Below are 27,449 nucleotides of genomic sequence, written 5' to 3' on the forward strand. Positions count from 1 at the left end.
TTTAGTAGTTGTAGAAAACTACACTGCATTAGGCCTACAAATTGGGTATGGGGTGTAGAGAGACGGTGTGTTACACTCCAAGGTGTTCCCCAGGTTTCGTCCACATTGCTTCGATCTTCCGACTCTCGTTTAGTAGTTGTTGAAAACTACACTGCATTAGGCCTACAAATTGGGTATGGGGTGTAGAGAGATGGTGTGTTCCACTCCAAGGTGTTCTCCAGGTTGCCTTTCCTGAACTTCCATCTTCAGGCTCTCATTAAATTGTAGTTAAATGGAACAACTGCATTTGGCGTACTAGTTGGTTTGGGGCCTACTATCGGTGTCTGCCACTCCTTGCTGTTCTCCTCAACTGAACAAAGCTGCGCCGCCTGTTTACTACGGTTGCCAATTTTGAACTGCATGTCGACTACTTACTGATTTGGGCCTACTCTCTGTGTCAGCCTCTCATTCCAGTTGTCCTCCACTGCAATGCCCCCTGGTTAGTCCTGTGTTACCAATTTTGAACTGCATTTAGCCCACTTTATTCTTTGGGCCTATATCTGTGTTTCCTCCTCATCCTGCCCATTGCCCAGCCAGTGACAGATGAGTCTGCTGGTACATTGACCCATAACGCAAAATTCCCCGTGCACGCTACACAGCAAGATTGTGACCCTGCTGAAAGTCAGGTTCCTCTTCCCGCATACCATACCACCTTACACGGGGACAAAGAGGAAGGTGCAGATGAAAGTGCAGGTTCCTTCATCAGGTGGGGGGAGGAATACTAGTTGGCGACGTCACTGGCACAGGGCCTCTCATAGTACGCAAAAGTGTTGCTGCCGGTGGGAGGCGCCCCCGCCGTGCAAACACACCGCTGTACTTTGAGGGGCCCTGTGCCAGTGCAAATGCCAACGAGTGGGCCCCCCCTGCTTGCTCAGGATCACAGCACTTGCAAAGTTTAAATACTTACCTCTCCCTGCTCCACTGCCGTGACGTGGTCCAGATTTACTGGGCCCACTAATTACTTGAACCAGCCCTACCCCCCACAACTTTAGCCAAATGACCCCCAATTTCAAATGCCTTCCAATTATTATAAGGTAAATTACGATTGACAAGCTTCTTTAACAAGAATGGATGTTTTTGCCATTAAAATGGGCAGTGTAGGTGTTTTCCTGGCCTCCACTCACTGCCGACTATGCTCCCCCATTGACTTGCATTGGGTTTCGTGTTTCGGGCGATACCCGACTTTTCGCGATAATCGGCCGATTCCACTCGACTCGACTTCTAAGATAGTCGGGTTTCGCGAAACACGGCTCGACTCTAAAAAGGTCAAGGTCGCTCAACCCTATCCATCATACCATTGTCCTTTTTTTTTTTTACCTATAACACAGATATTTACACAAGCATTTTCAACCAAATAACAACTATCGTTAATATCGCCAAGGTCTATAACGAAGTGGCGTCTGATTCTTGGTGCTATGCGTGGACCTCCGCAGCGCAGGGGTTGCTACTGGCCTGACAGGACCCGCTACGCTGGCTATTGCTAGTGTAGTGCTCTTTCTTCTAGCTACACTCCTAGAGAGTCTGGGCAGCACTGGCATACTGGTGTCCTCAGTGCTACCACTATTAATAGTGGGCATGGCAGATTCACCGATGACAGAGGGAGGACCCGCTGGTTCGACCGTTGGCATCGCATCTTCTGGTGGGGTCGGCTGCGCTGGCGGATCCAGCTGCCCTGGCACCACATTTAGTTCTGGCGGTCTCGGTTGACGGAACGTTAGGACAGGTACCACAATGGCCTGATTTATTTGAGTCCAGGACTGGGGGAAATCGCCAAGAACAGTGTGTATCATCTTCTCTTCTTCCACGGGTGGAGAAGTCCTGGGATCTATTTCCCCATCTTTCAGCTTATCAGGGCATATTTTCAGGTGGTCTCTGGATATGGCCGCTGAGGTCTCTCCTCTGTATTTACTGATGAGACAGACCTTTGTATTGTCGAAGTCGGAGGGGAGAATGGTATACGGTTCCGCTTCCCATTGATCATCAAGCTTGTGTAGTCTCCTCTTTCTTTTGAGTACTTGCTCACCAGGTGCCAATGGAGCCGCGGGAGCATACTGGTTGTAGTCACTCTCTTGCTTCTGTCTGGCTTGAGCGAGACTCTTTTCCACACATTCCTGTACTTTGCGGTACTTCTGCTGCCTCTCGGTATCCCAATCCGCATCTGGTGATATATCTTCGGGGGTCAGTACCCCCATGTCCAGATCGAAGGGTAACTTGCTAGACCTTCCTTGCATCAGGTACGCTGGGGTGCAGTTGGAATTCACCGGGACGTGGTTGTACATGTCCACCAAGTCTGGTAACTTTGTAGGCCACAAATTCCGCTCCTCTACAGGTAAGGTTTTCAGTAAGTCGATCACCACTTGGATCATCTTCTCACACATCCCATTGGTCTGTGGATGGTACGACGTGGTTCTGATCTTCTTACACCCGTACAAATTGCAGAACTCCTGGAACACCACCGCCTCAAATGCCGGCCCTTGATTGGTCAACACCTTCTCTGGGTACCCATGGGATCGACAGAAGTACTGCTGGAAGGTTTTGGCAGCCGTCCTAGCTGTCAGATTTTTGACTGGTACGACTACCAGGAATCTGGAATAGTGGTCCACAATGGTGAGAGCGTAGATATACCCTGACCGGCTAGGTGTTAGCTTTACGTGATCCAGCGCGACCAACTCAAGCGGCCGTTTGGTGATGATGGGCTGCAAGGGAGCCCGTTGGCTGTCACGATCCTTCCGGCGTAGGCTACAGGGGCCACACTCTCGACACCATTTCTCGTTGGCCTTCCTCTTTTCTTTTCAATGATCTTTTTATTGAGTTTTAATGTATTTAACAAACACATATTAACAGTATTACAGTGGAAAAGAGTAAAACTTATCCATAAACGTCTCATAGTACACGACAGAGTGGATGGAGATCTCTTTAACTAACTTCAGGATGTGTATTCTGAAAAGATTTAAGTTGGTCTACAACAAATATATAAGTAACGATGTAGATAACAATAAACTATCCATCCTTGTGCACTAGAAATACATTAACTTCCACTATTCTAAAGTTTAAGAAAGAAATGAAGAGTTTGCGAAAAGGGTAGAGATGTGTAGAGATATTAGAAAGGAAGGAGGGGGGAGGAGCGAGAGGCAAGTGTAAGGGTGGGAGGGGGACGTGGGGGGTCATCATGGATTATGACTTCCAGATCGTATTATCAATCGTCCCTGTTGAGGTGAGCATTCGATCTGAACGAGGTCCAAGGGCACCAAGTCTCTTTAAATCTGAGCTGTATGTGGTTCACCAGAGCCACTAATTCAGCTATGTAGTATAGTTGATCTATTTTCTTTAGCATTTGCTGATATGTTAGTGTATTTGTGGATTTCCAGTATGTGGGTATTAGCAATTTGGCTGCAGCTATTATGTTTTGGGCCAGTATGGTGGTCCGTGTGCATCTGGGCCACACAGCAAAGTTCAGAAGTGCTATTTCTGCAGTCAGCTTCACCTTTTTCCCTGTAATGTCATGTATCATTTGTTCCGTCAATGTCCAGAAATTACGAATTCCTGGGCATCGATGGCCTTCCTCATGCTGACCCAGTAGAACCTCCCACGGAGTAGCCTCTCCAGCTTTCTCCATCCGAAGTGTCCTGCCCCATCGTGGTATGCTCCCAGGACCATGGGCACATCTTGTCTGGGAACCACAATCTGCCACACTAATTCGTGAGTGCGAGGGTCGATGTTCCTTCGGCACAGCTTGCCATCGTGAAGAAACCGTTTGCCCCTCTCCTTCCACAACTGTAATGTCTCCGGTGGATCATCCGGGCCAGGATGCAAACCTGCCTGCGTCAGGAGCTCCTTCACCCGACGGACCACAGGGTCACCTGTTATGATCTGGTGGCCTTGGAGCAGCATGAGACGTACTCTGGAGAAGGTGGTCCCTGTACTGACCGCAAACCCTGAACCTAGCAGCACAAATAGAAGCAGCCGTGGGGGGTACCTAACACACTAAAGACAGAAACAGGAAACCTATCTTGCCTCAGAGAAAATCCCCAAAGGATAGATAGCCCCCCACAAATATTGACTGTGAGAGGAGAGGAAAAAAACATACACAGATATGAAATCAGATTTTAGCATAGGAGGCCATACTGATACTAGCTAAAAAGAAAGAATAGAACAGAGTACTATGCGGTCAGTATAAAAACACTAGAAAATATCCACCGCAGAAAATACGGATCACCACATCTGACTAAAGACATGGGGGGTATATCTGCATCTCCAGAGACATAGCTAAGCTGCAAAAAATCCTTCACAGACCAAGCTGGACAAGACAAAATCATGAAAATGCACAGAACTATAAGGTCCACTGCAGGTGGACAGCAAAAACAAAGCCAGGACTTATCTTTGTAGAAAAACACAGCAAACTGGAGAGACCAGCAGGGAAGTGAATCCTTCAAGAACAATGGACAACTGGCACTGACTAAAGGATCCAGCAAAGCTATATACCCCAGTCAGTTTTGCAATTAGTAGATACACCTGTCCACTCCTGCAGTCCAGGCACAACTGCATTACCCTCTACAACCACCGGAGGGAGCCCAAAAGCTGAATTCACAACAGTACCCCCCCTTGAGGAGGGGTCACCGAACCCTCACCAGAGCCCCCAGGCCGATCAGGATGAGCCCGATGAAAGGCACGAACCAATTCAACGGCATGGACATCAGAGGCAGAAACCCAAGAATTATCCTCCTAGCCATAACCCTTCCACTTGACAAGGTACTGAAGCTTCCGCCTCGAAAAACGGGAATCCAAAATCTTCTCAACAACATATTCCAACTCCCCATCGACCAATACAGGGGCCGGAGGATCAACAGAGGGAACAACGGGCTCCACATATTTCCGCAACAAAGATCTATGGAAGACATTATGAATAGCAAAAGAGGCCGGAAGCGCCAGGTGAAAGGACACCGGATTAATAATCTCAGAAATCCTATAAGGACCAATAAATCGAGGCTTAAACTTAGGGGAAGAAACCTTCATAGGAACATGACAGGAAGATAACTAAACCAGATCACCAACCCGAAGCCGGGAACCAACACACCGACGACGGTTAGCAAAACGCTGAGCCTCCTCCTGAGACAGCACCAAATTGTCCACCACACAAGCCCAAATCTGCTGCAACCTGTTGACCACAGAATCAACACCAGAAAGGTCAGAAGGCTTAACCTGCCCAGAAGAAAAACGAGGATGAAAACCAAAATTACAAAAAAAAGGCGAAACCAAAGTAGCCGAACTAGCCCTATTATTAAGGGCAAACTCGGCCAATGGCAAAAAAGCCACCCAATCATCCTGATCAGCAGACACAAAGCATCTCAAATAGGTCTCCAAGGTCTGATTAGTTCGCTCAGTCTGGCCATTTGTCTGAGGATGAAATGCAGAGGAAAAAGACAAATCAATGCCCAGCTTGGCACAAAAGGCCCACCAAAACCTAGAAACAAACTGGGAACCTCTGTCGGACACAATATTCTCCGGAATACCATGCAAACCTACCACATGCTGAAAAAACAACGGAACCAAATCAGAAGAAGAAGGCAATTTAGGAAAAGGCACCAAATGAACCATCTTAGAAAATCAGTCACAGACAACCCAGATAACCGACATTCTTTGGGAAACAGGAAGATCGTAAATAAAATCCATAGAAATATGCGTCCAAGGTCTCTCAGGGACCGGCAATGGCAAAAGCAACCCACTAGCGCAGGAACAGCAAGGCTTAGCCCACGCACAAATCCCACAGGACTGCACAAAAGAATGCACATCCCGTGACAAAGAAGGCCACCAAAAGGACCTACCAACCAAATCTCTGGTACCAAAAATCCCAGGATGGCCAGCCAACACAGAACAATGAACCTCAGAAATCACTTTACTAGTCCATCTATCAGGAACAAACAGTTTCCCCACAGGACAACGGTCAGGCTTATCAGCCTGAAATTCCTGAAGAACCCGTCGCAAATCAGGGGAGATGGCAGAAAGAATCACCCCTTCCTTCAAAATGCCGACCGGCTCAAGAACCCCAGGGGAATCAGGAAAAAAACTCCTAGAGAGGGCATCCGCCTTAACATTCTTAGTACCAGGAATGTACAAGACCACAAAATCAAAACGGGAGAAAAACAGGGACCATCGAGCCTGTCTAGGATTCAGCCGTTTGGCAGACTCAAGGTAAATCAGATTCTTATGATCGGTCAGGACCACAATATGGTGCTTGGCCCCCTCAAGCCAATGTCGCCACTCCTCAAATGCCCACTTCATAGCCAACAACTCCCTATTGCCAACATCATAATTGCGTTCCGCAGGCGAAAACTTCCGAGAAAAGAAGGCACACGGTTTCATCAAGGAACCATCAGAATTCCTCTGAGACAAAACGGCTCTTGCCCCAATCTCAGATGCGTCAACCTCAACCTGAAATGGAAGAGAAACATCTGGCTGACGCAACACAGGGGCAGAAGTAAATCGGCGTTTAAGCTCTTGAAAGGCAGAAACAGCTGCTGAGGACCAATTCGTCACATCAGCGCCTTTCTTGGTCAAATCGGTTAGAGGTTTAACCACACTGGAGAAGTTGGCAATGAAACGACGATAAAAATTAGCAAAGCCCAAGAATTTTTGAAGGCTCTTCACAGATGTGGGCTGAATCCAATCATGAATGGCCTGAACCTTAACCGGATCCATTTCTATAGATGAGGGAGAAAAAATGAAGCCCAAGAAAGAAACCTTCTGCACTCCAAAGAGGAACTTCGACCCCTTCACAAACAAAGCATTATTACGGAGGATCTGAAATACCATCCTGACCTGTTTCACATGAGACTCCCAATCATTGGAAAAAATCAAAATATCATCCAAATATACAACCATGAATTTATCAAGATAACTCCGAAAGATATCATGCATGAAGGATTGGAACACAGATGGGGCATTCGAGAGTCCGAATGGCATCATAAGGTATTCAAAATGGCCTTCGGGCGTATTAAATGCAGTTTTCCAATCGTCACCCTGCTTGATACGAATAAGATTATATGCCCCTCGAAGGTCAATCTTAGTAAACCAGCTAGACCCCTTAATCCTAGCAAACAAATCAGTAAGCAAAGGCAAGGGGTATTGAAATTTAACAGTGATCTTATTCAAGAGGCAATAATCAATACAGGGTCTCAAGAAGCCATCCGTCTTGGCAACAAAAAAGAACCCCGCTCCCAACGGTGAAGAAGATGGACGAATATGCCCTTTTTCCAAAGACTCCTTAATATAGCTCCGCATGGCGGTATGTGCAGGCACAGACAGGTTGAAAAGTCGGCCCTTAGGGAACTTACAACCTGGAATCAAATCAATAGCACAATCACAGTCCCTATGCGGTGGAAGGGAACTGGATTTGGGCTCATCGAATACATCCTGGAAGTCAGACAAAAACTCAGGAACTTCAGAAGAGGGGGGAGAGGAGATTGACATCAAAGGAACCTGATCATGAACCCCCTGACAACCCCAACTAGTCACAGACATGGATTTCCAATCTAACACCGGATTATGTAGCTGCAACCATGGAAAACCCAGCACAATATCATCATGCAAATTATGCAACACCAGAAAACGACAATCTTCCTGATGGGCTGGCGCCATGCGCATGGTCAGCTGTGTCCAAAACTGAGGTTTATTTTTAGCCAACGGTGTAGCATCAATGCCCCTCAAAGGAATAGGGTTCTGCAAAGGCTGCAAGGGAAAACCACAACGTCTGGCAAATTCTAAGTCCATTAAGTTCAGAGCGGCGCCTAAATCCACAAATGCCATGACAGAAAATGATGATAATGAGTAGATCAAGGTCACAGATAGCAGAAATTTAGGTTGTATAGTACTGATGGCAACAGAACTAGTGATTCTCTTAGTACGCTTAGGGCAATCAGAAATAACATGAGCAGAATCGCCGCAGTAAAAACACAACCTATTCTGATGCCTAAATCCTTGTCGTTCAGCTCTAGACAAAATCCTATCAAACTGCATAGGCTCAGGGCTCCGCTCAGAGGACAACGCCACAGTGTGCACAATTCTGCGCTCACGCAAGCGCCGATCAATCTGAATGGCCAGAGACATAGAATCACTCAGACCAGCAGGCATTGGGAACCCCACCATAACATCTTTAACGGATTCAGAAAGACCCTTTCTGAAAATTGCCGCCAAGGCATCCTCATTCCATTTAGTCAGTACAGACGATTTTCTAAATTTCTGGCAATACAATTCTGCCGCTTCTTGACCTTGACACAGGGCTAATAAGATTTTCTCAGCCTGATCCACAGAATTAGGCTCATCATACAACAACCCCAATGCCTGAAAGAACGAATCAACATTAAGCAAAGCAGGATTGCCAGATTCCAGGGAAAATGCCCAATCCTGTGGGTCACCACGCAGCAGAGATATGATGATTTTAACCTGCTGAATAGGATCACCAGAAGACCGGGGTCTTAATGCAAAAAACAGTTTACAGTTATTTTTGAAACTCAAAAATTTGGATCTGTCACCAAAGAATAAATCAGGAGTGGGAATCTTAGGCTCTAAGGCAGGAGTCTGAACAATGAAATCTGAAATACCCTGTACCCTAGCAGCAAGCTGATCCACCCGAGAAACTAACTCCTGAACATTCATGTTAATACTAGACTCCGTAGCCACCCAGAGGTAAAGTGGGAGGAACAGACCAAACAGGCTAAGGAAAAAAAAATGGCTCAAAATCTTTCCACCCTTCTTCTGAGATGCAATTAACTCATTGTTGGCCAGTTGTACTGTTATGATCTGGTGGCCTTGGAGCAGCATGAGACGTACTCTGGAGAAGGTGGTCCCTGTACTGACCGCAAACCCTGAACCTAGCAGCGCAACTAGAAGCAGCCGTGGGGGGTACCTAACACTCCCTAGACCCCTCGACACAGCCTAAGATCTAACTACCCCTAAAGACAGAAACAGGAAACCTATCTTGCCTCAGAGAAAATCCCCAAAGGATAGATAGCCCCCCACAAATATTGACTGTGAGAGGAGAGGGAAAAAACATACGCATATATGAAATCAGATTTTAGCATAGGAGGCCATACTAGCTAAAAAGAAAGAATAGAACAGAGTACTATGCGGTCAGTATAAAAACACTAGAAAATATCCACCGCAGAAAATACGGATCACCACATCTGACTAAAGACATGGGGGGTATATCTGCATCTCCAGAGACATAGCTAAGCTGCAAAAAATCCTTCACAGACCAAGCTGGACAAGACAAAATCATGAAAATGCACAGAACTATAAGGTCCACTGCAGGTGGACAGCAAAAACAAAGCCAGGACTTATCTTTGTAGAAAAACACAGCAAACTGGAGAGACCAGCAGGGAAGTGAATCCTTCAAGAACAATGGACAACTGGCACTGACTAAAGGATCCAGCAAAGCTATATACCCCAGTCAGTTTTGCAATTAGTAGATACACCTGTCCACTCGTGCAGTCCAGGCACAACTGCATTACCCTCTACAACCACCGGAGGGTGCCCAAAAGCTGAATTCACAACAGTCACCATCCTGGTTCTCTGTCCACCCGTGGTGGGGCAGGGGATTCAACAGGATGCGCCTGTTCTCCACCTGATGGGAACACTGAGTTGCCTTGGGACGATGGAAAGCGGGCAGCTCCACTTCTTCAAATGCTTCTGGGTCTTCCTCCGTTTCGGGTAGGTGAGGCATTCGGGACAATGCATCGGCATTCGCATTCTTGTGCCCCGCCCGGTACTTGATGGTAAAATCGTAATTAGACAACCGGGCCATCCACCGCTGCTCCAAGGCGCTGAGTTTTGCTTTGTCCAAGTGCGTAAGTGGATTATTATCCGTGAAGACGGTGAATTTCGCTGAGGCCAGGTAGTGCTTGAACCTCTCCGTCACGGCCCAAACGACAGCGAGGAACTCCAGCTTGAAGGAACTGTAGTTGTCTGGGTTCCTTTCAGTGGGGCGAAGCTTCCTGCTGGCATAAGCGATTACTCGTTCCTTACCCTTCTGGACCTGAGACAACACCGCTCCCAGCCCCACGTTGCTGGCGTCCGTACACAATACAAACGGTTGGTCGTATTCCGGGTAGGCTAGTACTTCCTCTCCCGTCAGTGCCGATTTCAAGCAAGTGAATGATCCTTCCAGTCCGTCGTTCCAAAACAACGGGGTATTCTTACCCTTGGGTTTCTTGGGCTGGCCCACCAACAGGTCTTCCAACGGTGCGGCCTTCTTGGTGAAGTCCTTGATAAACCTCCGGTAGTAACCCACCAACCCGAGGAACTGCCGGACCTCATGAATGTTACTGGGCTGCGGCCAGTCCTTGATCACCGTGACCTTGTCGGGGTCTGGGGCCACTCCTTCAGCACTCACCACATGGCCCAGGTACTGTACCTTGGGTTTGAGCAGATGGCATTTGGACGGTTTCACCTTTAAGCCAAAGTTGGACAGCGCTTCAAATACCTTGGCCAGGTGCTTCAGATGGTCTTCATAGGTCTTAGAGAAGACAACGGCATCGTCCAGATACAGCAGCACGGTCTCAAAGTTCTTGTGTCCCAGACAGCATTCCATCATCCTCTGGAACGTCCCCGGGGCGTTACACAATCCAAAGGGCATGTAGTTGAACTCGCAGAGACCCATCGGCGTCGTGAAGGCTGTCTTTTCTTTGTCCGCCTCTGCCACGGGAGCCTGCCAATACCCACTGGTGAGATCTAAAGTAGAGAAGTAATTAGCAGACTTTAACGCGGCCAAGGACTCATCTATCCTAGGCAGGGGTATGCGTCCTTATGTGTAATGCGGTTTAATTGCCTATAATCCACACACATCCTCATGATGCCATCTTTCTTCCTAACGAGGACTAACGGAGCTGCCCAGGGGCTACAGCTGTCTCTCACTACCCCAGCCTCCTTCATCTCTCGTAACATGTCCTTGGCACACTGATAATGAGCTGGGGGTACAGGACGGTATCTTTCTTTTACGGGTGGGTGATCTCCTGTGGGGATGTGATGTTGAATCCCTTTTACCCGCCCGAAATCAAGGGGGTGTTTGCTGAATACCCACTCATACTCGTGAACCACCCTGTAGGCCCCCTTTATCTGGTGAGATGGAGTAGTATCAGTGCCCACATGTAATTCCTGACACCAATCTTTTGATTGCTCTGAAGAGGAGTTGTCCTCCGCCGACTTGGACGGAGCCAAGGGCCGGGTGCGTGTATCACACTATTATTAACAGTAAACAGCTTGGCAAGTGTGAAATATTTGGTTAGGTGGACTTCCTCCTCCCCGTAGTTAAGAACACGCACCTGCACCCTCCCCTTGCAGACGTCAACCACCCCTCTGGCTGTCAGGAGGGTAGGCCTATTCTCTGAATACACAGGTTCTACCAGAGCCTGATAGTCCTTACCCCGAGGCCTATGGCTGCCCGACACCATATTAACATTTCACTCCTGGGGGGTATTGCAATGGGATTCGAATCACTCACTGTGAACTGGCCAATTTCACCACCAGTCAGCTCCACTTGCTGTCTCCGCATTAGGGCTCTGATTTCTTTCTGCAAAGCACGTTGTTCACTGTGACCAGCTGTCTCTGCTACTTGCTGCAACAAGACAATAACTTCTGCAAGACAATTTTCTATGACATTAGTACCGATGGTCATCATGGGGTAACGTTCACGTCGGTCAATATCTACAATGACAATTTCTTGGGCCTCCAATTCTACCCGCCCCACCTTAATAGTGACCTCTTTATATCCCACTTGCGGCAGTGGCTGACCATTGCTAGCTATTATGGTGAAATCATCATCAGGGGCACGGGTAATGTCAGTGTCCTCCCAATAACGTCTATAAAGAATGTAGGGCATAGTTGTCACCTGGGAACCGGTGTCCAGCAAAGCGTTCATGGGGATACCGTCGATCACGATGGGGAGAACAGGATGCCCACCGACGTATTTGGCTCTCCAATTTTGCGGGCCTGGGCGTTCTACTCCTGGGGGTTGGCCCATGGCCCCAGGGGTTGCTCGTTTAACTGACAGCACCTTGCAAGATGGCCCACCTGGTGGCAGTGGCGGCAGATAGGTCGTCCATCCTGATGAAAACGATCGTCGTCTCTGCCTCTGGTCGATGGAACCCTCCTTGGTCGTTGCCAGGGGACATCCTCCGGTCTGGAAGCCAGCTGGATCTTCTCCTTGGGGGCCTCCTGTAGGGACTGGACGGTCCGGGCTAGGGCAGAAACGCTCCTGGTCAGTTCCTGTATCTGGAGGCGCAGTCCTGCAAGGGAGTCGTCTGCCAGGATCTGGGCATCGGCCTTGGCGGAGACAGGTGCGTCCGGTAGCGCCTGGATATCTTTATCTTTGAATTGCGTGAAAGTCAGGTCTGGATTCTGCATGGCCAGGAAGTGTAGCTGGGCCCTTTGGTTACTGCACAGGAGCCCTTCGATGAACCGCTCTTTCAGGAGTTTATCTTCATCTTGCATGCTGCTTGGGTCACTTTGCTTGATGGCCCGCAGTGCCTCCTGCAGATTAAGGGCATAGTCCCGTAAGCTATCCTGCAGCCGCTGCTTGCACCCATAGAACGTCAATTTAATTTCCTTAGTGGTGCGGGTGTCAAAGGTGGCTTTAAGCTTGGCAAATACTTGTTGCGCAGTTTTCTTGTCCGCAGTGGGCCAGGACTTTACTTCCCTCAATGCCGCTCCAAAGAGTTGGCCGATTATCATATGAACCTACTGAGGCTCCGTCAAGGGATAAAACTCGAGCAGGCTACAAATCCCTTCTTTAAAGTCAGTTAACGTATGAGCTTCCCAAAGTATCGTGGGAGCCAGGCGGCCCCTGGTAGGTACGGCATAGAGAAGGGCATTATGGCTGCTGTAGCGGCAGCAGTATCCGGCTGGTTGGTGGGAGAGGTAAGCCCCACGGCCTCTAGCGGTGATACCGGGTTTGTGGCTGTGCTTACCGCGGAATCCGGAAGTGCTCCCGAGTCTGCAGCTGTGGCCGCCGCCTCCGCTCCTCCGGAATCCGACATGGCCGTTCCTTCCCCTTGCTAATCAGTCGGGGTTCTCCTTCTGGGGTCGGCGCCTCACCGCATCTTCCGCTCCGTGCGCTTTTCCAGCAGGCTCCACCCACGAAGCTATGGCTCCTCCCTTCGCGCTCCACACGGCGCGGCAATGGCGGATTTTTGGTGGCAAATAGCAATACACAGTCTTTGCAATAAGTCACAGTTCAATCACAGTTCTAAGGCACACATGACCTGATTCTTCAGGCTTAAGTACAATCCTGTTCGTGACGCCAAGTTGGATCGACCCAGACACAGTGCCACAGGTTACTTGGTACCGGTCCTTTTTGTCTCAGTTCTGGGGTTGTCACGGTGGCTGGACCTGGTCCGTGACCCTGCTAAGGGGCATCCATTAAAGGGTGATGGTGCGTAGTTCGAGGAATAACGAGGACACAGGGTTCAGTTTCTTTACCTTTCACTGAAGGTTTCAGGATCCTCAATCCAGGGCACTTTCAACAGGGCTGTCTGAGACCGGCCGGTCCGAAGGCACATCCAGAGTTCCCTTTGCAGGTGGAAATCAGTGTCTACCCACTAGCGCCTGTGTGTTGTAGTGCTTCCCTGCTGAGCATTCAGGATAGTCCTCACAACTTCTGTTCTCGTTCTTTCTAGATCTTTCTCTTCTCCGTCCCCCAGGTATGTTATGGCTAGGACGCACCTTTATGACATGTAGGCCTGGAGTTATTCTGGAACTCTAGTGTCGCCCCTCTCCCACGATTGCCTCCTATGTCCTTCTTAGGTGTTGTATGGTAGACAGCCAACCTGTAATTAACTGTCCTGCCGCTGTTTGAAGTAATGCGTGGAGAGTGGAGACTGTTACTTCTTCGGTGCTCCGGCCACCGGCTATGCGCCTCAGTAAGATGTTGCCGTTCTCGGAGCACGACTCCTACTGGAACTCCTTTGTGCTGATCTCGTTTCTCACTGTTCCACAATATCCTTCGCTTTGTGTCTCTTTCTTAGTATACCGCCGCAAGGTAGTACAGGCGCAGTTCCATAACAATCTGTCCTTTCACTAGGTACCTGCCAGATTTCCCAGTTCTGACAGGTCCTCCCTGGAGCTCTCCCAGGCTTCGTTCTGCCTAACTTCCTGTCCAACCCCTAGTTTTACCAATATGAGGAGTGGCCCAATAAATAAGCCTTTTATTCCCCCTAGTGGCCGGAGTGTGAAGTGTAGTGTGTGCTTGGTGATACATGGTCAGTAGAACTCCTTTAGTGCCATCAGACGTACCATCACTCGCCTTAGTGACAGAGCGACGTTACTGCAACGACCAGATCTCTGGTGCGCTGCACACGCACCACTGGCCGGGTGCGCTTCTGCAGTGCAATAAACCACTATCATATTTTCAACCAGAAGTACACACTTCTACTACAGTCATGGACTAAGGTAAACTTGCCAGAACTGCAGCTTTGTTTTAAAAGGTATTGTTACTCCCAATTAGGGTTGAGCGACTTTTACTTTTTTAGGGTCGAGTCGGGTTTCGCGAAACCCGACTATCTCTAAAGTCGAGTCGAGTGAAATCGGCCGATTAAGGCGAAAAGTCGGGGATCGACCGAAACATGAAACCCAATGCAAAGTCAATGGGAATTTTTTTTTTTTTTTTTCTCTCTCTCTCTCTCCCCCTCTCCCTCCCCCTCTCCCTCCCCCTCTCCATCTCCCTCTCCCTCTCTCTCTCTCCCCTCCGTCCCTGAACAGAAAAGCTGGTGTTACACATTGCAAATCGCTACTGCGCACAATCGACAAGATGACGATAGGCGTCTACGCCCCTAAGACCTATGTCATCACTCTGCCCACGCTCCTTCAATGGCTGAAAAAATGGCGCCAAGCGCGTCATACGAAACGCGACTTTGGCGCAAAAGTCGCGTACCGCATGGCCGACCCCACACAGGGATCGGGTCGGGTTTCATGAAACCCGACTTTGCCAAAAGTCGGCGACTTTTGAAAATGAACGATCCGTTTGGCTCAACCCTACTCCCAATCCTTGTGGACTTTTCCTTACATCACCAATTTTATCTGGGGTATCTGAAACCTAGCCCGAGTGCTATTGAGGACATTTGGTGTTATTTAGTGTAGAATATCGGGAATAAATTACCTCTATTGACTATTTCTTATATACCAATAAGTGAGTCACCCATATATGCTTAACATAAAGAACCTGCCCATGTAACTAAAAAGGTGATTCACATTTAGGAGTTTTAATGCATGCGGCACCTCATATAGACATTGGTATTATTGACTATTGACATCAAAAGGTGACCAGGTCTAGTTCTGCTGTGTAAGTTATATTTTAACACACTCTGTTTATAGTTATCATATAAGTACACTTTGATTTAACCCTCATAATGTTTGTTTAAAAAACAGACTGTTTCCAGTTTATGTGAGAACAATGTTTTTTTGAAATTTAGCGATTTGTATTTTTATTTTGGTATTTGTGTGAGCTAGTATTATCCGGTTTATGGAAAGGATAACTGGAATTATCAAATAATTTTTGTATACCTTACCTGAATACTAGCCTTACCTAAGGCTATTAGTTTAAATTAACCCTTGCACCTCTACCAAAGCTCAGGTTTAATATATAATAATTATATGCTAGTGAGCGACATTGTAATCCCTTTATTGGATCATACACTCATAAAACCCACCAGCTCCTTTGTTTTCCAAAATTGTTCAGTCAACTAGAAGTTGGAGCCTCAGAAAAATATTTTTTCCCATTATTAAGGAGAGAGTATCTTAGACTGGTAATGCACGTACACTAATTTCATGGGCTAAAAAACACTTACCCCTGGGGGGTATACCTATATATCAAAAAATGTTAGAGGTAGACCTCTCAAAATTGTTAATTCAGACATCATAAACACCCTTAGAAAATTTAAAGTGAAGGTAACATGATCACCCGGTTGACATGGTGGTGATGGTGGAGGACAACAGAAAAAAATAAAATCCTGAAGCGTATCCCCATGTTTGGGTGGGAAGGGGTGCATGGGAATAAACCAGAAAAAAACACGGGATTTGAGTTTATGTTCCGCTGCTGTTATCCGGTAGTGTTGAGAAGTCTGGGCCAATCCAGCCCTTGTTCAATTTGATAAGAGTCAGCCTATCAGTTATAATACCCCAGGTGCACTAAAAACCCACTCTGATAAAACGCCAGAGGCAAGGCAGGCCAGAACCTCCAAGGCGTAGAGAGAATACGTGTCTATGTGTCTAGCTTGGATACCCAATAGCTGTAAGGCACAGAGGAATCACTGAGGACACTGCTACGGTCAGAAAGGTACTCTTTCAGCATCTTCCAAAACTTCCCCTCCTTCAGAGTATGCCACACATCAGGGCCTTAGAGATGGGAGGGTCTGAGGAAACTGTTTCAGACCTTTGATAGTGTTCCGTTGCCTCTGCTGCATCTGATGTGTGTCCCCCTCATTTCTACTCCTTCTTAGTACAGGGACCTGTGACCTCTGCTGCCTGCACTGTCAGATAGGATTTTTTTTAATAATTCTTCAGCGAGGGCCTTCTGGTACTGCAACACTGCAACATTTTATTAGACCTCACTGCCACAGGAAGTAAAGATGGAAAGTGCTCCTTGTAGTGTGGGTCTAGAAGGGTGACCAACCAGTAATTAGTATTGGCCAAAATGGGTACAATGTGGGGGTCTCGGGAAAGGCAGCAGAACATAAAATCAGCCATGTGTGCCAGATTGCCAACAGCCAAGACTTCCCTGCCACCACAAACAGGATGGCTCTGCATCTTCTCCTTCTCTTCCTCGCTCTCCTTCACATCTTCAGGACATCCATGCTGAACAGACGGGAAGAAGGTGGTGTGGGTAGTACCATCTGTAGTGCAGGCAACCATTTCCTGTTTCTCCTCCTTCTTATTATCACCCAATCCACATTAGGAAGATGAGATGAGGTTGGGCTGTGTTGCATCACCCTGTATAGTTTCTTGCTCCATCTCAACTTGCTCCGCCTGCAAAGCCTCTTTAATTGCAGCAAGCAGCAAAATCAGTAGATAGAGGAGCGGGATGGTTATGCCGATTATGGCGTTATCGCCGCTCACCATCTTGGTCAAGTCCTCAATGATTTGGAGAATTGCACAGATATCAGACATCCATGCCCACTCATCAGCTCTTATATGCTTAGACTAACCAAAATACCGATTGGTATGTTGCAGCTACTATTCATATATTGCCCTCTGCTGCTCACAAAGCCTTGCCAACATATGTGATGTTGAGTTCCAACGCATGGACATGGTTGCTGCCGGTGTGCTGGGGAACAACAGGTGCAGGGTGGCAGGTACCTTCAACTGCATCATGGACAGGGGATTTGTATACACATAAAACAGGGGAAGTAGCAGTGGTGTCACCTGCAGACACTGTTTCTGGACCCTGGCGTTCGGCTCAAGCACTTTGATACTTTTCTGTCATGTGCCTGAGCATGCTGCTGGAGGACAGGCTGGTAGTTGTGCTACTCCTGCTGATGCTGGCATGGCAGATGTTGCAAATGACCTTTTTGGGTTAATTGGACTGTCATTAAAAAAAGCACCAGATTCGGGAACACTTAACTATTGGCATGGCAACTTCACATGTGTTGGTGCTCTGGGGAACAGTTGCCCATCTTATGTCTCTGGCCACCCCACTGCCTTTTACTTCCTGTTGTTCTGCTATAGATCTCTCCCCCCTGTGTGTTGCTGTCCTCACTCTGCATGTCACCTTCCCAGGTTGGGTCAGTAACTTCATCGTCCACCACCTTGTCTTCCAGTTCCACACCCTAGTCCTCCTTCTGACTTGCTGACTTAGTATCACTTGTTGGCAATTGTGTCTCATCATCATCATCCATCTCTTATGACAGTAATTGCATTTTCCCACAGTTGCCTTCTTGTGAGCCTGGCTGCTAAAATATTTGGTCATTGCTACATGCAATTGTGACGCCCGAGAGACCGGGGTAACCAGCACCGGACCAATGGGGTCTGTCTCTTGAGGGGGATGTCACGGGTGGCTTGACCCGGTGCTGTGGCCTCAGGCAATGCACAGTGTAAAGGGTATCGTGAGGGAACAGGCACTTACTTGATCAGCAGCAGGTTCTCCCAGCGGTGATGATCCCAATCCTGGATAGATGGCTATTGTCCAAATGAAAGACTGAGGCACTGAAACGTTTAACCAGTTTACTTTAACAAAAAAGGATTTACAACCAGTCCTGTCACCGGAGCCTGTATGGGAACTCTGAGTTACTTTGACCCTGCCGGGGTCTTCGCCTCTTATTGTACGCAATATCTGTGTGGCCCTGCTGCTGTATGTGAACTGGCTGCCGGCCCAATCTGTCCCCTCCGGGTCCTGGTTCGACGGGCAACCCGAGTCCTTTTATCAGCTTACCCCCTCCGGGAGTACCGCTGAACTCTGTGTCTGTTGCTGCGTCCGACCCTAGTGAAGCTGATATCACCTCACGTTTTTCCGGTTGCTGTATTATATGTAATGAATACAGCCACGGATCCGGTATCCGTCTTTGCGCCTGTTCTGGGTAGTGATTAATGCTACCCGGTTCTCACAATGTCCTTTTTCTCTATCCCTCTTCTCCTCAGGCCGGTGATTTGGGCCTGGAAACCGTCATAGAGCTGTTAGAAATTCAGCTGTATGACCTCTCACTTTCAGCTCCTTAGCCCAACTGCCCAACTGCCAGTTCTTCTCTCAGACCAGAATGGATCAAGGGGAGTCTCTGGAGCTCCCCCTTCTGGCCGGAGGAGGTAGTGCAGTCTTGCTATTTTAGTATTTGTATTCAGTGTCAGTAACTATATTTGTGACAAATACCTCCTCTAGGGGTGCCACATTCCCCCTTAGTTAAGAACAGTACTCCGGGACTGTGGGACGATAACATTTTGAAATAACAATTAATATGTACAGAGTCTTAAAAATGAAAAGTTACAAAAACCACTCAAGGAAACAAAAATAGAGTTCTGTAAAAAGTCACTTCAAATAGCGTCCATTAATACAGTTCTATCCTTGTAGGTACTAGGAAAGGCACTGCACTTTGTGTCCAAGAATTTAGTTCCATTTTTCCAACGGAGTTATCAATATAACGTCTAAAGAAAGTTCAAAAAGAGCAAAAAGCAAAGTTCAAAAAGCAGTCTTTCCGGAGCTTTGATTTAGTGCCTCCGGGCTGATAAAAAGTTCAAGAATATGCAAGAAGTTCATACAGACAAGTCTCTGTAGGTACTGGGCTTAAACGTTGCAGAATGATAACAATGACTATAGTTTTATAGTTGGTAATCTGCATACCTGGCCGGTAATTGACCCTGGGTACTACGCTGTGATCTACGTAACAGCGGTATCTCTCCATGTGGTGTAGTACTGTCTACTGCGGATGTAGTATCTGCCCGCTCTGCTAAAGATAATTCCACGACTATGGAGTTGGCAAGTCCACCGTGAATGGGATCACTCTGATCAGGAATCTGTTCTTCCTGGCCTGGAATCTCCTGTAGTACGGGGTCAGCCTCTTCCTGTCTTGGGACTTCTGGTATTGGGTTCGGTGTTGGGTAAAAGGCCACCATGGGAACCACTACTGCACCATGGTATGTTAGTAGGGTTTTGGGAAAGTCTCCTATACAGGTGTGATACATTTCCTCTTCTTTTTTCTTTACTGGTTGGACCTGCATGGGTTGAATAACTTCTGGTTCTGGCTGGACAACTTCTGTCTCTTTCAATGCTTCCGGACATAATTTAAGATTGTCTCTTGACACTAGTACAGATGATAAGCCCCCGTTTTTGCTAATGAGACACATTTTAGGATTATCCATTCTTGTTGGTAAAACTGTGTAGGGTACGGCTTCCCACTGATTGTCTAGTTTATTGGTTCGACGATTTCTCTTGAGCACTTGGTCACCCGGTCTTAATGGGGTCGCTAGAGCATTCTGGTTGAAAGTTCGCTCTTGTCTTTCTCTAGTTTGCTGAAGGCTTCTTTCCACACTCTCTTGCACTTGGCGATACTGCTTTTGCCGTATGATATCCCAATTGGAGTCTTGGACTTCTGCGTCTGGTTTCAGAATTCCCATTTCTAGATCGATTGGTAATTGGCCGGGTCTTGCACGCATAAGGTAAGCTGGGGTGCAATTGGTGGAACTCACCGGGACATGATTATACAGATCCACCAAGTCAGGCAATTTCTCTGGCCATTGATTCCTTTCTGCCTCAGGTAAAGTCTTTAGTAGTTCTATTACAATATGGTTCATCTTCTCGCATAAGCCGTTTGTTTGTGGATGATAGGCCGCCGTCCGGATCTTTTTGCAACCATACATATTACAGAATTCTCTGAAGATCTCTGATTCAAAGGCTGTACCTTGGTCGGTGAGAACCTGTTCCGGATATCCATGGGGTCTACAAAAGTACGTTTGGAACGCTTTGGCTGCTGTTTTTGCTGTCACATCTTTTACGGGTACTACTACCAAGAAGCGTGAATAATGGTCCACGATGGTCAAGGCATAGACATAGCCGGACCGGCTTGGTGTCAACTTCACGTGGTCCATGGCTACAAGTTCAAGTGGTTGTTTGGTGATTATGGGCTGCAGTGGTGCTCTTTGGTTCTTTTGATCGTTTCTTCTGAGGTTGCACGGGCCACAATTTCTGAACCACTGTTCGATTGATTTTCTCATCCCGACCCAATAAAATCTTTCTCTTAGAAGTACTTCTAACTTTTTCCAACCGAAGTGACCAGCACCATTATGGTAAGCTTCGAGGACCATCTTGACATCTTGTTTAGGCACGATAATCTGCCAAACCAATTCATGTGTTTTCGGATTGGTGTACCTTCTACAGAGCTTCCCTTGATACAGGAACATTTTGCCTCTCTCTTTCCAGAGTTGATGCGTCTCTTCTGGGGCATCCTCATCGGGATATGCACTTTGCTCAGTTAACAGTTCCTTCACCAACTTCACAGCCGGATTGCTGTCTTGGGTGTCAGCCCATCTATGGTGTGCTAACGGATTAAAATTCACCTCTTGTTGTTTCTGATAGGTACTTGACTGATGATGTTTTGCCTTGGGATGGTGGAAGGCTGGTAGTTCAATTTCTTCAAGCTCCCCCGTTTCTTCTTCTACATCTCTCCAGTGTGGCATCCGGGATAGGGCATCGGCATTTCCAATTTTGCGACCTGCTCGATACTTGATCTTGAAGTTGTAATTAGATAACCGGGCTATCCATCGCTGTTCTAACGCACCTAATTTGGCTGTGTCCAGGTGGGTCAACGGATTGTTGTCAGTATAGACAATAAATTCTGCAGCAGCCAGATAGTGTTTGAAATGTGCAGTCACAGCCCAAACTACTGGCAGTAGTTCCAATTTGAAGGAGCTATAATTTTCTGGATTTCTTTCAGTAGGCCGGAGCTTTCTACTTGCAAAGGCGATGACTTTCTCCCGACCTTCTTGCTTTTGTGACAGCACCGCTCCTAGTCCCACATTACTGGCATCGGTGTAGAGGATGAAAGGTTGATGGTAATCTGGGTATGCCAGAACCTCTTCTCCGGTTAGTGCCTTCTTTAGTTGTTCAAAGGAGTCTTCCCTTTCATCGTTCCACTGAGAAGGAGGGTTTCGGTTTGAAGGTTTCTTCGTCTGCCCTACCAAGGCGTCTTGCAAGGGTGCTGCCAATTTGGTAAATCCTTTTATAAATCTGCGATAGTAACCCACCAATCCCAGGAATTGCCTCACTTCTTTTGCGTTGGTAGGTCTTGGCCAATCCCTTATGGCGCTTATTTTCTCGGGATCCGGTGCTACTCCCTCCGAACTCACGATGTGTCCCAGGTACTGTACCTTTGGCTTGAGAAGGTGACATTTGGATGGCTTGATTTTCATGCCATACCTGGATAAGGCTTCGAACACTTCTGCCAGGTCTACTAAGTGTTGTTCGTAAGTCTTTGAGTAGACGATCACATCATCTAGGTACAGGAGGACGGTCTCGAAGTTCTTGTGTCCGAGGCAGCATTCCATCAGCCGCTGGAAGGTACCGGATGCGTTGCAGAGTCCGAATGGCATGCGATTAAATTCACATAGACCCATTGGTGTGGTGAATGCCGTCTGTTCCTTATCTCTCTCAGCCACAGGGACTTGCCAATACCCGCTTGTTAAGTCTAAGGTGGAAAAATAATTAGCAGATTTCAAAGCAGTCAAGGACTCTTCTATCCTAGGCAAGGGGTAGGCGTCTTTATGGGTGATGTTATTAATCCGCCGGTAGTCTACGCACATTCTCATGGTTCCGTCCTTTTTTTTGACAAGCACTAGAGGGGCCGCCCAGGGGCTACAGCTGTCTCTTATTACCCCGGCCTGTTTCATCTCCCTCAGCATATCTTTGGCACATTGATAGTGAGCGGGCGGTATGGGTCTATATCTTTCTTTTATTGGGGGATGGTCACTGGTGGGGATTGTGTGTTCTACCCCTTCTATCCGTCCGAAGTCCAATGGGTGTTTACTGAAGACTTGTTCATATTCCGTCACTAGCCTATACACCCCTTGTTTTTGATGGGTAGGTGTTGAATTTATGCCCACGTGTAGCTGTTGACACCAATCCTCCAATTCTCCGTCTGAGCTGTTGCCTTCCACCTGACAGGTTGGTTCTAAGGGCTCAATGGTTGTGATGGCATTGTTGTCAACAGTATATAGCTTTGCCACTGTAGCATACCTTGGCAAAGTGACCTCTTCCTCTCCACAGTTCAAAAGTCGTACCGGCACTCGTCCCCGGTGTACCTCGACTACCCCTCGTGCTGTGAGTATAGTGGGCCTGCTGTCGGTGTACACTGGTTCTATTAAGGCTTGATAATCTCGTCCCTTAGTACCAATGGCTGCTCTACACCATACCAGCATTTCTGTTTTTGGTGGGATTACAATAGATGTTGGATCACTTACCCTCACACTGCCGATTTCTCCACCTGCAACTTCTACCTGTTGCCTTAACATCAATACTTTTATTTCCCTTTGGAGAACTCTCTGCTGGCAGGATTGGGCAGTTTCAGCAATTTGCTGTAAGACAGAAATAACTTCGGAAAAGCAGTTCTCTAACACATTCATTCCTATCAATACAGTTGGTTCACAGTTCCGCCGGTCAACATCAACAACAATTATACCCTGTTTCTTCAATTCTACTTTACCAATCTTTATGGTCATCTCCCTGAATCCTAGTTTCGGTACCAACTTACCATTACTGGCCCATATATCTAGTTCAACATCAGAGGGCCCTTTATCAATATCTGCATCAGCCCAGTACCTCTTATAAAGGATATACGGTATAGATGAAATCTGGGAACCTGTGTCCAGCAAAGCGTTGAGGGGAATTCCGTCCAGCACGATAGGGATAATGGGTCGTCCTCCGATGTACCTGTCGTGCCAGGGTGTTGGGCCTTGAAAGTTCATTCCTGCGAAGCGGCCCGCATTCACAGGGGATTCCCATTTAAATCACAATCTCGTGCAAAGTGGCCTGGCTGCTGGCAACGGCGGCAAATGGGCTGTCCATCCGGTTGGTAGCGGTCGCGGGGTCGTCCTCTCCATGTCGGGTATCTCCGGGGTCTCATCCATGGAACATCCTCTCTACGGTTTGCGAACTCTATCTTGGGTCCTCTCATCTCCTGCATGGTTTTAGCCATTGAAGCAAAAACATCAGTTAAAGAGTCAAGCTTTTGTTGAAGAGCCTCATTAGTACTGGGCCCCAGGGGCTTAGCAATGGCCCCGGACATAGCTGATGTCACTGGCACTCCCTGTTGTTGAGGTGCCTCTGCCATGGGTTGCGCAGGATCCTGATCCCGAGGTGCCTCTGCCAGCTGGAGACGTATAGCGCTCTCCTTTAATTGAGCAAATGTCAATTCAGGGTTCTTAAAAACAAGCATGCTCACATGCCCCCGGTGAGAAGGGGTGTAGAGTCCCTCCATAAATTGATCTCTTAGCAGTTTATCCGCTCCGGTGTTAAAAATGGGTTCAGCCAGTGTAAGTGATTTAAGGGCTTCCTGCAGGTTTAAGGCAAAGTCTCTCACGCCCTCATTAACTTTTTGTTTGCAATTAAAGAATTGTATTTTAGCTTTGCTGCTGGCAGTGGTTTCAAATGTAGCTTTTAATCCAGCAAATATGCGTTCAACAGTGCCTTTTAGATCAGCTGCCCATGCTGTGACTTCTCGCTTAGCATGGCCACTTAACTGCATCATCAGGAGACTAACACGCTGAACTTCACCCACGGGGAACATGTTAAAATGGGCCAGCATCTTTTCTCTGAAATCGTCAAGGGTATTAGGCTCACCTTCATACATTGGAAGCCACGGGCCACCTGGGGTATATGGCATCAGCACCGGCATGATGGGCACCACTCCTTACACCGCTGCGCTACCAGACGCTCTATCGACACTCTGTCTTTCAGCTGCATTAGCGCCGCCGGGTGCTGCGGCGTCTCCGTGCTGCGACATACTGTGCCCCCTTAGTTAATCCGGACCCTTCCGGTCCTCCGCTTCCGTCGGGATAGTGTAGATTCGTTCTGCTGTGCAGCAGGATTGGTTTTCCCCTTGCTCTGACGTCAGAGCGCTCAGCTTAATGCCGCCCACAATGACACGCCCCCTGCTGCTCCCGCCCGCCGCGCGCTCTGTAATGGCGGATTCTGAAGTTTTTCAGTTAGACTGGGGCTCAGGTATGAGGTTATGAGGTGATTACCTCAGGGGATGGCAGCCATCTTTACTCCATTATAACCAATGGGGAAAAGTCACTTTCAATAGTTTTTAATGGGAAATGGAATTTTCTTTAATAAAGTCAATTTTCACGATTTTTCATCCAAGTTTTCAAAGTTTTGGGCTCCAATCACGGCACACAATACCCGGTATATGGGCTTTCTCAATCCTGTTTGTGACGCCAATTGTGACGCCCGAGAGACCGGGGTACCCAGCACCGGACCAATGGGGTCTGTCTCTTGAGGGGGATGTCACGTGTGGCTTGACCCGGTGCTGTGGCCTCAGGCAATGCACAGTGTAAAGGGTATCGTGAGGGAACAGGCACTTACTTGATCAGCAGCAGGTTCTCCCAGCGGCGATGATCCCGATCCTGGATATTGGCTATTGTCCAAATGAAAGACTGAGGCACTGAAACGTTTAACCAGTTTACTTTAACAAAAAAGGATTTACAACCAGTCCTGTCACCGGAGCCTGTATGGGAACTCTGAGTTACTTTGACCCTGCCGGGGTCTTCGCCTCTTATTGTACGCAATATCTGTGTGGCCCTGCTGCTGTATGTGAACTGGCTGCCGGCCCAATCTGTCCCCTCCGGGTCCTGGTTCGACGGGCAACCCGAGTCCTTTTATCGGCTTACCCCCTCCAGGAGTACCGCTGAACTCTGTGTCTGTTGCTGCGTCCGACCCTAGTGAAGCTGATATCACCTCACGTTTTTCCGGTTGCTGTATTATATGTAATGAATACAGCCACGGATCCGGTATCCGTCTTTGCGCCTGTTCTGGGTAGTGATTAATGCTACCCGGTTCTCACAATGTCCTTTTTCTCTATCCCTCTTCTCCTCAGGCTGGTGATTTGGGCCTGGAAACCGTCATAGAGCTGTTAGAAATTCAGCTGTATGACCTCTCACTTTCAGCTCCTTAGCCCAACTGCCCAACTGCCAGTTCTTCTCTCAGACCAGAATGGATCAAGGGGAGTCTCTGGAGCTCCCCCTTCTGGCCGGAGGAGGTAGTGCAGTCTTGCTATTTTAGTATTTGTATTTAGTGTCAGTAACTATATTTGTGGCAAATACCTCCTCTAGGGGTGCCACACAATCTCCTCATGTCCCGCTTGAAATGGGAAGGGCAAGAGGCCAAAATCTATAAATGGAAATGTGAACAGCTCTTCGGAGTGTCCAAGTGTGGCATCACTTGTCTAAGGGGCACTTGGCATGGTGGGAGGAAGGAAGAGCAGGGTGAGGATTATGTGGTCCTAAATGATGACTACAGAGACTGGGCCATGTGGAAAACAAGGTGGTGCTGGCAAAGTGACTGAAAGCATTATCTGCTATCCATTCAACAACCTTTTCACACTGGTCTGGCTTCAAGAGTGGTGTTCCGCACCCCCTACAAAGTGGGACAGAAAGCTAGGTCGACATGATGTGTGTGTTTGTTGTGCTCCTTCAGCAGGCAGAGCTTGACCTTACCCTCTGCGCATTATCAGCATCACGTCTGTTGCTGACAGAAGTATAACTGGAGGGAAGTAGATGTTGGTGACGGTCCCTTATTGGATTTAAAACTGAAGAGCACTAAAATGCACGATACTGGTGACCTCGGGAGTACAGTTTTTTTTAAATTGGTCACCAAAGAGATAAATGAAATTGATCCAAGGATGATCTCGATGGTAATCCACACATCATTATTAACCCATCTGACAAAACTGGAAACACAGTAGTGATAGACTTCACAAAGCATGTAGAGATGTGCATTTGAATATTATCAGATCAATCTACGTATGAGATTCTAAGAGGGAACCCCATCAAAGAATATACACTGATATCATAAATCCTTACCCGTGCCTTGCATTCTGGACTGATCTCAAAAAGGTTAAATTTTCTGCTTCCTACATATCCTGTAATTGCTACATTTTATGCCCTCCCAAAGATCCAAATGGGCATCAGTCCCCTGATGGGACAACCTATTGTCTCAGGGATTTACGCCTTATAACAAAACTCAAGTTTTTACTTAAATAGAATACAAGTTGGAAGTAATCTCCATCGATGCGGATACCATTTTGGCCTCCATTGATGTGGAGGCACTCTATAGTAGCATCCACCACACCGCAGGTCTTGCAGCAATAAAGCACTTATTTAACAGTAAGAGTGTATATCTAATTCCCACAACCGTTTCCTCCCTGAACTACTTGAATACGTCCTCCAACATAACTGTTTCCTTTTCAAAGGCAAGTACTACTACTAGCTCAGGGCACAGCAATGGGGAGCCCCTGTGTTCCCACATATGTGAATTTTCCCCTGGGCTGGTGGGAAGACACAGTTGTCTTTAGGGACAAGGATGTTGTCTGGTGCCCCAAGATTATTTTCTGGGGTTGCTAAATAGACAACATCCTTGTTCTCTGGGCAGATGACCGTGGATCATTTGAATCTTTCATGGAGCATCTAAACCATAACAACATGGGCCTGTACTTTGCACATAAAATAGGGGGAAAGAAGATTGCCTTTCTTGGCATTCATATATCAAAGGGGGTTTATGGTTCTCTTAAGACATCTATGTTCAGCAAACCCACATCGACAGTTTGCTTACATGAGAGAGCCATCATCCCACCCCTTAAAAACGAGGTATCACAAAAGGGCAGTTTTTGAGATTAAGTAGGAATTGTTCATCTTTGACTGATTTACTAATCAATCAGCAGACTTGAAAA

This window comes from Ranitomeya imitator, chromosome 2 (assembly GCF_032444005.1).
Source record: "Ranitomeya imitator isolate aRanImi1 chromosome 2, aRanImi1.pri, whole genome shotgun sequence".
NCBI lineage: Eukaryota > Metazoa > Chordata > Amphibia > Anura > Dendrobatidae > Ranitomeya > Ranitomeya imitator.